Genomic DNA, 11,746 nt, shown 5'->3' with positions numbered 1-11,746 from the left:
AGGCAAGAAAAAATGCAAAATCACATTGCTGTCCTGGTCATGACATCATTAGACCCATCAAGAGCACCAGCAGAGTGTGCAACTGGCTGTCTGCTCCCCAAGGCGGACTTCTCTAGAAGGGTTACAACTCCATGGAAAGGTGGAATTTACCCTCTCAACTCCTTCCTGTCTCCTGTATCCCAGTGGTCAACACACACCCCTGCCCCCAAATGGCCAAATGCTCCTCACGTCCAGGTCGTGCCGTATAGTCCCTTGGTGGATCCTAAGTCTGATTTCTGTCCTCTGCTAAACAAAGATAATTATATGAGCTCCTTTGTGGGGGTGTTTTGAGGATGAAATAGGATCATGAAGTTAAAACCTTAGCAATTGCAGGTAGTCAAATAAATGACTGCCAAAGGAAAAGACGATAGGACTCCTAAGTGCTCAGCAATTGGACAGAGAGTTCCTATCCATCTACAGAATGATGAGGAACCTAGGATTGGTCACAAAGGAACAGTGGAGACATCTGGGGATGGTAACAGGCTTGGAACCTTGTCCATAGTTATATGCAGCTATTTTGACTATATTTATGAGAGTAGAAAGAAAGGACAGAATCCAAAAGTGTTTCTGCAGCAATAATAATAAGCACAAATTAAATAACTTTGGATGGAAAAGACCCACTCTGCAATGGCCAAGCCCAATAGCTTATAATGGCCTCTTTAGGAAAATATCTATTTCAATATTGTTCCAGGAATTCAGAGAATGTTGGAAATTATTTATTCCACCTTGTTTCTGCCCCTTTTTGTGGGGTGGTGGTGGTAAATGTCATGTAGGCCAAGAGCAAAAGTTCACGTCTCCATCTGTTGTCTCACTGGGGCAGAGTTGTTCTTTTAAATCTGGGAGGTAAGAAAATCAAAGTTCCAAAAGCTGGCTCTCAACTTTCCCCCACATGGAATTCACCTGTTTTGAATGGCACAGTTACCGGTTTCACTACAGAGTGGCAATCCCACTGCATTTCAGCCAAGAAACTCATGTTGAAGAAAAAATGTCCCAAGCCCTGCTGGAAACAGATCCAATGCTAACACAGCCAAATTAAACCCCGAAGCCAAAACATTTAAAAATAGGTATTCTCATATTGCCTGTTACTTCTTTCCAAGGCCTACGACTGAATACCTTAATTCTCCGGTGAGTCTATTAAGGACACAACCTTCCATTCAGCAAATATTCCCGGAGGTTGGGGCAGGGCCATGGATGTTAACACACAAGCATTTCGTGAGCTTCCTGTACTCAGGGACCTTACAATTCAGTTGAAAACAGGTGACAATAAACTAACAAGTAGTGAAAAGACTGTTATAAGGCAGTATGTGATTCTGGATTAATGAGTGATAAAGGTTGCCAAGGGCTCCAAATTTAAGAGAGAGAGGGCCCCATGGGCTGGACAAATCAACGGAGGCATAGACTTCAGGCAGATTTTGAAAAGGATGAAAAGGGCTTGGCTGGAGAGAAGGGGCTGAGGGGAGCAGTAGATATTCTAGGCCAAGGGGAAGTGCTGAGGAAAGACACAGAGGCAAAATAGACATGCCTCAGTCAAGGGGCAGAGTGGGAAGTAATAACAGCAAGCATTTATTGAGCACTACTCTCTATTTGGTGTTGCTAAGCCGTTCAAAATTATTGTCGCATTTAATCTTCACAATAACGGCACAAAATAGGCATTCTCGTCATCTCAGTTTACAGAGGTGGCAACTAAACGTGGAGAGGCTGAATGACTTGGCCCAGGTCAGAGTGTTAATTACCGGCAGGGCAGGGATTTGAACTCAGGATGAAGGTTCAGGTCAGACCAGGAGGAGCCTCACGTGTTAGACCTATGTGGGATAACCCATGAGGCAGAAAGATTACAAAGGAAAATGAGACTCAGTCCTCAGACACACAGCCTAGTAGGGGAGAAAGCCGACAGTGGTATGCAGGGTGGACTGGAGCAGAGAATACAGAACCAGGCACAGGACAGCAAGAACTTGGACCACTGGCTCTCCAAGGGTGGCCCCAGGACCAGCAGCATCAGCATCAGCCTTTCCTGGGAACTTGCCAGAAATGCAAATTCTCAGGCTGCATCCCAGACCTACTGATTCAGATGCTCTGGGGGTGGGGACTAGCCATCTGTGTTTTTAATAGTTGCTCTGGGAGATGCTGGTGGTGCTAAAGTCAGAACCATCTAGCGGTGGCTATGGCAGGAATGGAAAGGACCAACTGGTGAAATATTACAAACGAAGAATCAACAGAAGAGCTGATCTGTGGTCAGCTTCTCCCAGCTCAGCCCTCGGTCTCACAGCCTGTACCGTGGTGACGGATTTGCTATGTGGGAATAGAAGAAAGGGAGGGGTTGATGTTCCTTGGAGATTTCAGGTCCAGGGTAATGAGGATAATGGTGATCCCATGTGTGTCTGTCACACCTGGGTTTGTGTCTTGAATCTGCCCGTCCCAACTGTATGACTTCACCTCTTTGAGTCTCAGTTTCTTCGTCTGCAAAATGGAAAGAGCAATAACAGTAACCTCACAAGAATCTTAAAGAAGTAAAATGAGATTACGTGGAAATACATTCTGAACTGTAAAAAGTTGTGAAAATAGGCTGGGCGCGGTGGCTCACGCCTGTAATCCTAGCACTCTGAGAGGCAGAGGTGGGAAGATCACGCGAACTCAGGAGTTCGAGACCAGCCTGAGAAAGAGCAAAACCCCATCTCTACTTAAAAAAAAAAAAAAAGAAAGAAATTTGCTGGACAACTAAATATATATAGAAAAGATTAGCTGGGCATGGTGGTGTATGCCTGTAGTCCTAGCTACTTGGGAGACTGAGGCAGAAGGATTGCTTGAGCCCAGGAGTTTGAGGTTGCTGTGAGCTAGGCTGATGCCACGGCACTCACTCTAGCCTGGGCAACAGAGTGAGACTCTGTCTCCAAAAAACAAAAACAAAAAGAAGTTGTGAAAATATAGAGCTGTTATTAGTGACAGACAGAGGTAAAGAGGCTACCATCATGATTTGGTTTTATAGAGTACATAAAGTATGTACACAAAGTGATGGAAGAGTAGCTTACTGTGAATGCCTCTATGGGCAGTTAGAGATATGAGAGTTTGACCCCAAGGTCAGGGATGGAAATATAGATTTAGGAATCAACAGCAGGTAGGTGAGCAAGAATCACTTTAATAAAAAAGACATATAATTATGCTAGGACAACCATATATCTATATGCAAAAGAATGAAGTTGGACCCCTACCTTTTGTTGGACCCCCTTTTGTCAGAGAAAAGGCTAAATAGAGCCTATCTTTATATAAAATACCACAATCTATAAAGTTTAGAATTATGGGATGACAAGGTACACGACCTCCCCAAAGGTGCTTCTGGCATAGTCTAGGGAACCCCAGAGATGAAGGTGGGGAAAGAGTGGTCAACATATGAACTCAGGATAGGTAGTGCTTCTCAGACCATTGAGAGATCAAATTTAAAAATTAAAATAGGGGGATCACCAGACCAGACAGATAGGCAACAGATGTAGCCAGCATAATATTCAGACTACAAACTCAGGTTTGCAAGAAATGTAATGTGTATGTGCTTTTTTTCTTCTTTTGTGGTTTATTTACTATTAATGCTTACTTTGAGAAAAGAATGATTGAAATATGATCTGTGCACAATAAAAGTCACCCTTTTAAAATATACAATTCAATGGTTTTCAGTATATTCACAAAGTTGTACAACCATCACCACTATCTAACTCTTGAACGCTTCATCACCCCACAGAGAAATTCCATATCCATTAGCAATCACTCCAATCCTCCTGCCCTCAGCCCATGGCAACTATTAATCTACTTTCTGTCTTTATGGATTTGCTTTCTGGACATTTTACGTAAATGGAATCATACAATATGTAGCCTTTTGTGACTGGCTTCTTTCACTCATATCCTATTTTCAAGCGTTCTCCATATTGTAGCATGAATTAGTACTTAATTCCTTTTTATTGATGAATAGGATCCCATTGGATAGATATGTCAGATTTGCTTAGCCATTTGGGTTGTTACCACTCTTTGCCTGTTTAGAATAATACTTCAATGAACATTTGTGACAAGTGTTTGAGTAGACATATGCTTTCAATTCTATTGGGTGTATATACCTAGGAGAGGAATTACTGGGGCATATGGTAACTCTGTTTAACTTTTTGAGGAATTGCCACACTGTTTTCCAAAGTGGCTAAATCATTTTACAAACCCACCAGTGTTGTGTGAGGATCCCAATTTCTCCATATCCTTGACAACACTTATTACTATCTGTCTTTTAAAAATTATAGATATCCTCATAGGTATGAAGTGGTATCTCATTGTAGTTTTGATTTGCATTTCCCTAGTGACTAATGACGCTGAGTATCTTTCCTTGTGTTTATTGGCCATTTGTATCTTCCTTGGAGAAATATCTATTCAAATCCTTTGTCCATTTTTTATTGCTTTTTTATTATTGAATTATGAGTTCTTTACTCTCGAGACAAGTTTTTTAGCAGATATATGATTTGTAAATATTTTCTCTCATTCTTTGCAGTCTTTCCACTTTTTTCATGTCCTTTGCAGCACAAAGTTTTAGAAATTTTGATGAAGGCTAATTTATTTGTTTTTAATTGCTTGTGATTTTGGTGACACAGCTAAAAAACCATTGCCTAATTTAAGGTTATGAAGATTTACACCTATATTTTCTTCTAGGAGTTTTATAGTTTTAACTCCTAGTTCTTTGATCCATTTTGAATAAATTTTGTATGTGGTATGAGGTAGGGGTCCAACTTCATTCTTTTGCATGTGGATATATGGTTGTCCTAGTATAATTTCTTTAAAAGACTATTCTTTCCTCATTGAATTGTCTTAGCACTCTTGTCAAAAATCAATTGACCATAAAAAAATCGATTGACCATAAATGTCATGGTTTACTTCTGGACTCTCAATTCAATCCCATTGATCTATATGTCTATCCTTATGCTAGTTCCACACTGTCTTTATTACTGCAGCTTCATAGTGGAAGTGTGTTCTACTTTGTTCTTCTTTTTCAGGCTTGTTTTGGCTATGCCAAGTCCCTTGCATTTCTACATGAATTTTAGGATCAACTTTTCAATTTCTGCATAAAAAGTGGCTGGAGTTTTTATATGTATTGTGTTGAATCTTTAGAATAATTTGAGGAGTATTGCTATCTTAACTATTGTTTTCAAATCTATGGACATGGATGTCTTTCTATTTATTTAAGTCTTCTTTAGTTTCTTTCAACACTATTTTATAGTTTTCAGTGTATAAGTCTCACATTTCTTTTGTTAAATTTATCCCTAAATATCTTATTCTTTTTGATGCTGCTGTCAATTGAATTGTTTCCTTAATTTGACTTTTGGATTGTTCATTACTAGTGTAGAAAAACAACTGATTTTTATATATTTATCCTGTATCCTGCAAATTTGCTGTACTTGCTTTTTAGTTCTAAGAGTTTTTTTTGGTCAGTGTGTCTGTGTATTCCTTAGGAGTTTCTACATACAAAAGCATGTCACCTGCAGATACAGATAGTTTTATTTCTTCCTTACAAATCTAGATGCCTTTTCTTCCTTTTTCTTGACTAATTGTCCTGGTTTTACACTACTTTTTAACAGTAATTTTCTCTGAAGCTCCTATCCTAATTAACAGTCAATCTGGGACCTGACCTGCATTTCCCAGAATCATTTTTCAGAGCTTGTACAGAATTAAGGCATCAATGAAGGAGGGTGGTGTCTGGTCCTTGGTGTCAGTATCGTTCTCATTTTTATCTAATCTTCAGCCAGTGGCACATGTAGATCACTCACTGCTATGTCCTCCCTGGCCCAGCTGCTAGGCCTCATCTCTCCCTGGGCCTGAGAAGCATGGGTTTCTTCTGCTTCGGTCCCCCAACCAACAAGAAGCTTCTGCCATTTGACCCTGACCCCCAAGGTCTGGCCCTGGGTTGAGAGCAGGCTCTGGAGCCCTCTCACAGGCACTCGCCAGTATCTCGCGCTCTTCATTTCTCATCTAGAGAATTTTCATGTGGTTGAAGTGGTTTAGATTGGTTCTGTACTTACTCTTCTAAACCAGTGGCTCCCATACAGGTAACTCTGCCCCCCAGGGGATGTTTGGCAATGTCTGGAGACATTTTTGATTGTCACAACTAGAGGGGAATAGATGCTACTGGTACCTAGTGGTAGAGCCCATGGGTGCTGCTAAGCACCCTGCAATGCACAAGACAGGCCCCATAACAATTATCTGGTCCAACATGTCAATAGGAGGGAGGCTGAGAAATCCCATTATATGTCTCTTTAAATCCCTGAGGATCTGGGCTTTTGAAATAATAACAAACAATTTTAATTGGATTTTCTTTGTCATATTGCCCTCCCTAGGACATGGAGATAGAAGGTCTGTTTGATCAGGGAAGGGCAGGGAACAGGAGGAAATATGAAAAAGAATATATTAGTTGAACATCATATAGCAATGAAAATGAATGAGCCATAGCGAACACACAAAATACAACAATAAAATAATCTTGAATAAAAGAATATGTTCAATAATTGTCCATGTATATAAAATTCAAAACCAGGAAACACTACTTTATTGGGGGGGTTAATAGCTGGATGGTAATAACTACAAAGAAAAGCAAGTATATAATTGCCATAAAAGTCAGGGCAATGATTATCTCTGGGGCAGGGAAGTGGAAAAGGTTACCTATTCTATTTCTTGAAATTTATATTTTCCTTTAAACAGTACATTTTTGTTTTATGAACTTCTATGTATGCTTCACAATTGAAACATTAAAAAAAGTGGGACATTAGTCAACATTCAAAAAATATCCTCCTGGAACAGAAAAAGTACATAAGTAGAAAAACAAGTAAATTTCAAGTAAAGCCTGGGGTTTAGTTAATAGTAATGAACCAATGTTAATCTCACAGTTTTGACCCATGTATTAATATGGTAATGTACGTTATTAACAATAGGGGAAACTGAGTGTGGGGTATACGGAGTTTCTCTGAACTGTCTTTGCAACTTTTCTGTAAATATGAAATTAGTTCAAAATAAAGTTTATTTAAAACAAGTCTCATCCTAACCCATTTATGAATGCTTTCCTCTAATCTTTGATCTTTTTCTCAGTTTTCAATTTATTTTCTTTTGATGATATGAGTAACAGCTGATACTTGCAAAGCAAGTCAGGCCCCAGGGCTTGTGCTCCTGATACATTGTCATTATGGAGGATTTGGGAAGTGCAGAAAAGCACAAAGAAACAGAAAAAACAGCCACTCAGATGCAATCACTATTTTCACTGTGGCATGTTTCCTTCCTGTGCTATTTTCTCTGTATGTTTTAACTCGGTATATACCAATTTGTAGCCTGAGTTTTAAAAATTTACTCTAAACACCATGTTATAAGAGTTTTCCATGCCACTAAAAATCTAAACAAGGCATTTGAAGGTTACACGTACAATATTCCGTATATGGATATGCCATGCTTTACTCACCTATATCTAGAATGCTGGCCCTTTAGGCTGCTTCCAATTTCTCTGTCATATTTATAAAGCTTCCGTGTTCATCTTTACTCTTAATTTATGATTACTTTTTGGATTATTTTCTCAATTTTTTCTTTTTTGTCACCTACATCTCTGTTTTTCCATCATAACTAATTATGCTAAGCAGTTCTATTAACAGGGTACCACTTTAGTATAAAAATTATTAATAGCAAGCTTAAAATTCTACATCTCATATCATTCAATATTCCCCATTATCCTTCAAGAGTGAATGGCAGATTTTACCTACTATGTAGAGAAACAAGGAGAGCACTTATAAGTAATATCTTTCTTTACACCTGATGGAAGAGAGATGTCTAGGTGAAGCAGGATTGAGGCAATGGTGGCAATAATTAAGGATGAGGAAACAAGCAACATTTCAAAGCTTCTAGTAATACACCGAATGCTTTGACATGCAGTATGTCATTCATTTCTCTGAACAATGCTATCGGGAGATATTTCTGTCCCTGTTTTATAGGTGAGGAAACTGGAGTCCAAAGCCAGAGAACTAGCTTCAGAAGGACTAGTAGGTAAGGAAATAGTGATGATATGGGAAGCAGAGACTGTATAGATCAGACCCGTTGGAATACTTGTCTCTGAGCATCACACTGTATAGCACTTTGCTTTTACTGCAAAAAAGCAAATCCCTGATTCTCTTGTCTCTGGGTTGGAATCCTTAAGTCAAAACATTCTACCACAGCCATTTGCACTTAGTTCAGTCCACTTGGGGCGAGGCAGGTGGGAGTGTGGTGCAGGAAAGTCTAGACTTTGCTACTCAAAGGGTGATCTACACTGTAGTATCAGTAGCACCTGAGTTTGTTAAGACACACAGATCTCAGACCCCACTCCAGAACCACTGACTCAGGACCAGCATTTTAACAAGATCCCAGGGCAAGTTTGAAAAGCACCACTCTAAGATTTTCACAAAAGGAAAGATTTTCCTAAGGTATATATAAACCCAATACTGTACCTATAAGCCATGAAAGAGGTTTTCCAGCTCAACTATGTTCGCAAAAGTGGCTCAATGAATATTGGCTGACATCAGAAGCTATCTAGGAACACTGTTAGAAATTTAGATGTAGGATCAGAGAACTTCAGCTCTGCCAACTTTTTCCTGCCCTATTCCTACCTCTAACTGCAGCCAGTTCCAATGTATTCTGAAGTTCTAAGGTGGGATATGTTGGGGGTGAGGTGGGGAGATGGGGACATCCTGTAAGTAGAAAACACCTGCAACCCAGCTCCCACTCTGGGTGGAATAACCTTCCAAGAAAGGACAATGACCACAAAGACAAAACAATGATGCATTTGGGAGGTAAGGGCCAGGAGGACTGTACCAGGATATAGTCTCTCCTCATACTGGTTACAGGAGCTTATTTTGTTTCAAGTCCTTAGAAAGCGTGTGGTCCAACCTCCTTGTTTCATGTGAGGGAAGGAAGAACGTTTGCCACAATTACACAGCTACTATCAAGGGGCAGATTCAGGGGTCACAATTAGTTCTTTAGCTTCTAATTCTTGCCCACACCATATACAAGGCTGTGGGGGGTTGGCACTCAACATTCATTTCCAGCTCCTTCTAGCATGCCTTCCTCGACCTCCTTCACAAGCAAGAAAGCTCCTTTCCAGACTCTCCTACAGATAGTCAGGATTCTGGATATGATCTGGGTTCCTCCAATTGCATGCACTCCCAAGATGTCTGAAGGTAGACGTTAGCACAGAGCATCTTTCTGCTCTCTCTGCCGGCACACGTGGCTGCAGAGCCGGGACTGTGTGCAGCACATCTTCCCGGGGGCGAAGAGGCAAGGAAGGACACTCATTTTTGCCAGCGCAGACCTGGGGCATGAACTGTGGTTCTGAGTGAGCAGCTGAGGCACCTGAGGCTTCCTGAGCCCCGGTTTGCACGGAAGGTGCTCCTGAAGGCGGTAGTTTTGGAGAGATTTTTGATTCCCCACCTCTCTGACCATGGCAAGGTAGCCGCTCCCAGAGGTTCTGCTCCTCCAGCACTTCCAGTGGTCTTGTAAGCACATAAGCCACAGGATCAAGTCACTTTCTCCTTAAAGTATCTAGGGCACTTCTATTTTCTGCTGCTGAACCCTGACTGGTGCATTTCACTCTTGTGACTGTGAGGAGCCATTCCCCCTCCCCCAAATACTAATGCGGCTATGTGAAACACAGATGGTTTTCACAATACACTCTTATTTTAGAGTTTATATTATATTATCAACTGAACTTCCTGGAACTGTATATTAGAAAATAAACATTGTCATACCTCAAAACTCTAGGCATCAGAAAAAAACACCAGAGTTTCCATTCGATTTGGAATGAGGTGCTTGCTGAAAGAACACAAACCTGACTCAACAAGAGTTACTGGAGAAAGGAAAATTTTAATTTTTCTTCTTAACATTTGTGTGCAGTGTGTCTAACTTCTGTGTACTTTCTTACTTTGTCACAGTAGACCTTCATTCACGTAACCCATTTGGCTCAGAAGCGTCCACATTAAAAGCCCATACAATGGTTTGAAATTAACCATTTAGAGAAAAAAATATATTTCAAAATTCTCACTTATGTAATAATAATAATAATGGCTACTATTTATGGGAATCTTTCCATGCTCCAATTGTTGTGCTAAGTGAATTCTCTCACATGTTATTGCATCGAATGTTCCCATAAGGCAGATGTTATTTTCCATTTTACAACTGTTGAAACTGAGATACAGTGAGATTAAGCTTCTTGCCCAAGGTCACGCAGCCAGTGAGTGACAAAGCTGGCATCGGAACCCAGACCTTTTGGACTTTGAAGCTCATAACCATTCCACCTTCCTTTCTTGAAATCACACCCACCTCAGAGAATAGGACATTTACAGTTTTGTGTAGCTCTAAGGAGTTTAGGATGTCTGCTGCAAATTCTAATGCTAAGGGGGTGGCTTTTTTAAAAAACCTCTTTAAAATAGCAACTCAAAGTACTGAAATACAAAAACAAAACCCCCAAAACCTCCTTTCCTTCTGAAATTTTTGGTCATGTAAAATTTTTATATAGGTCTTAATCAGTGGAGTTCTAGGCAAAAGAGACCAGCAATCGGCACTCATGAAAACGTAAATTAGACTAAGGTTGTAGTTTGGGACATTTTCCTTTTTGTTTCTCCCATTTGACCATCTGAGGATTCTGTGTGTTCACACTTTACCAAATTCATAAGGGTACGATACTTGCTGAATCTTACTCTTGCTTTGTACGATAGAGATGTGTATGACACAAACTCAGCAACCATCAGGAAAAACCCCATTTCCCTACCTTCACTGCCCCCAAATAGCTCCTGGGAATATCACTACAATATCCCGCTTTCAGTGTTGTGCTAGGAAGCACATCAGAGCCTACCCATGTCTGTTCAAATGATCTTTCCTGTTGGCTTGACCTTTGCAACAAAAAGGCTGGTGGGAGGGGCAGAGCGCTGCGTTTGCTTGGACATTGGAGTCCAGGCCTTGGTAACTGGGGGCTGAACAATTGGGCACCGTGTTTACTTTTGAATGTTGTCCAAATACCCAACCTGGTACAAACGTCACAGGGAGGCCAAGGGTCCCAGGTTGTTCAACGTACGTCATTGGCTTTTTGCAAGAATGGCTGTCACCAACAGCTATTTCCCTGTGTGCAGGCTGGAGTTCCCCAAAGCCAAGGGGGCCCCTAGAAGCCTCACTAGCATCTGAACCTTGTGCTCCAAACCAAACACCACCCATTTCATGGCACAGAAGTAAGCTGATTCAGCTTTGCTTGAGTCTTTGGACTCGACCTTTCTCCTACAATCTCTAAGTTTGTTTTTAATAAATGTTTAACTTCTTGATTAATTTCAGTGATTTCTGAGGGTAATTTTTCACAGATCAGATAACGTGTTCTAAATGCTTGCTGAGCTGTCGGCTCACTCAAAACTGTAAACACTTCAGATTGCTTTTTGTCTCCTTTATCCTCTCCCTTATTATGTGGGAATGACATTCAGTCTTTATGCTTTCTGTCATCTGCATAATTGCCAGCCTTTAAAGATGCTCGCTTCCCTCCCTCATTGCCACCGGGAAAAGAATTGTTTGTTCGACCTTCACTAAATTAGTATTTTTCTGGTTTCTTATCTCTCATGTCGTCAAGAATGGCATATAATTAACTCTTAAATTTTGCTGCTTTTCACTGTATTGCTTTTTCTCTGGCAATTCACCTGCTTTT

This window comes from Eulemur rufifrons, chromosome 7, assembly GCF_041146395.1.
Source record: "Eulemur rufifrons isolate Redbay chromosome 7, OSU_ERuf_1, whole genome shotgun sequence".
In the NCBI taxonomy this organism is placed as follows: Eukaryota; Metazoa; Chordata; class Mammalia; order Primates; family Lemuridae; genus Eulemur; species Eulemur rufifrons.
The sequence above is the reverse complement of the archived record's forward strand: the minus strand, read 5'-3'. Positions refer to the sequence as shown.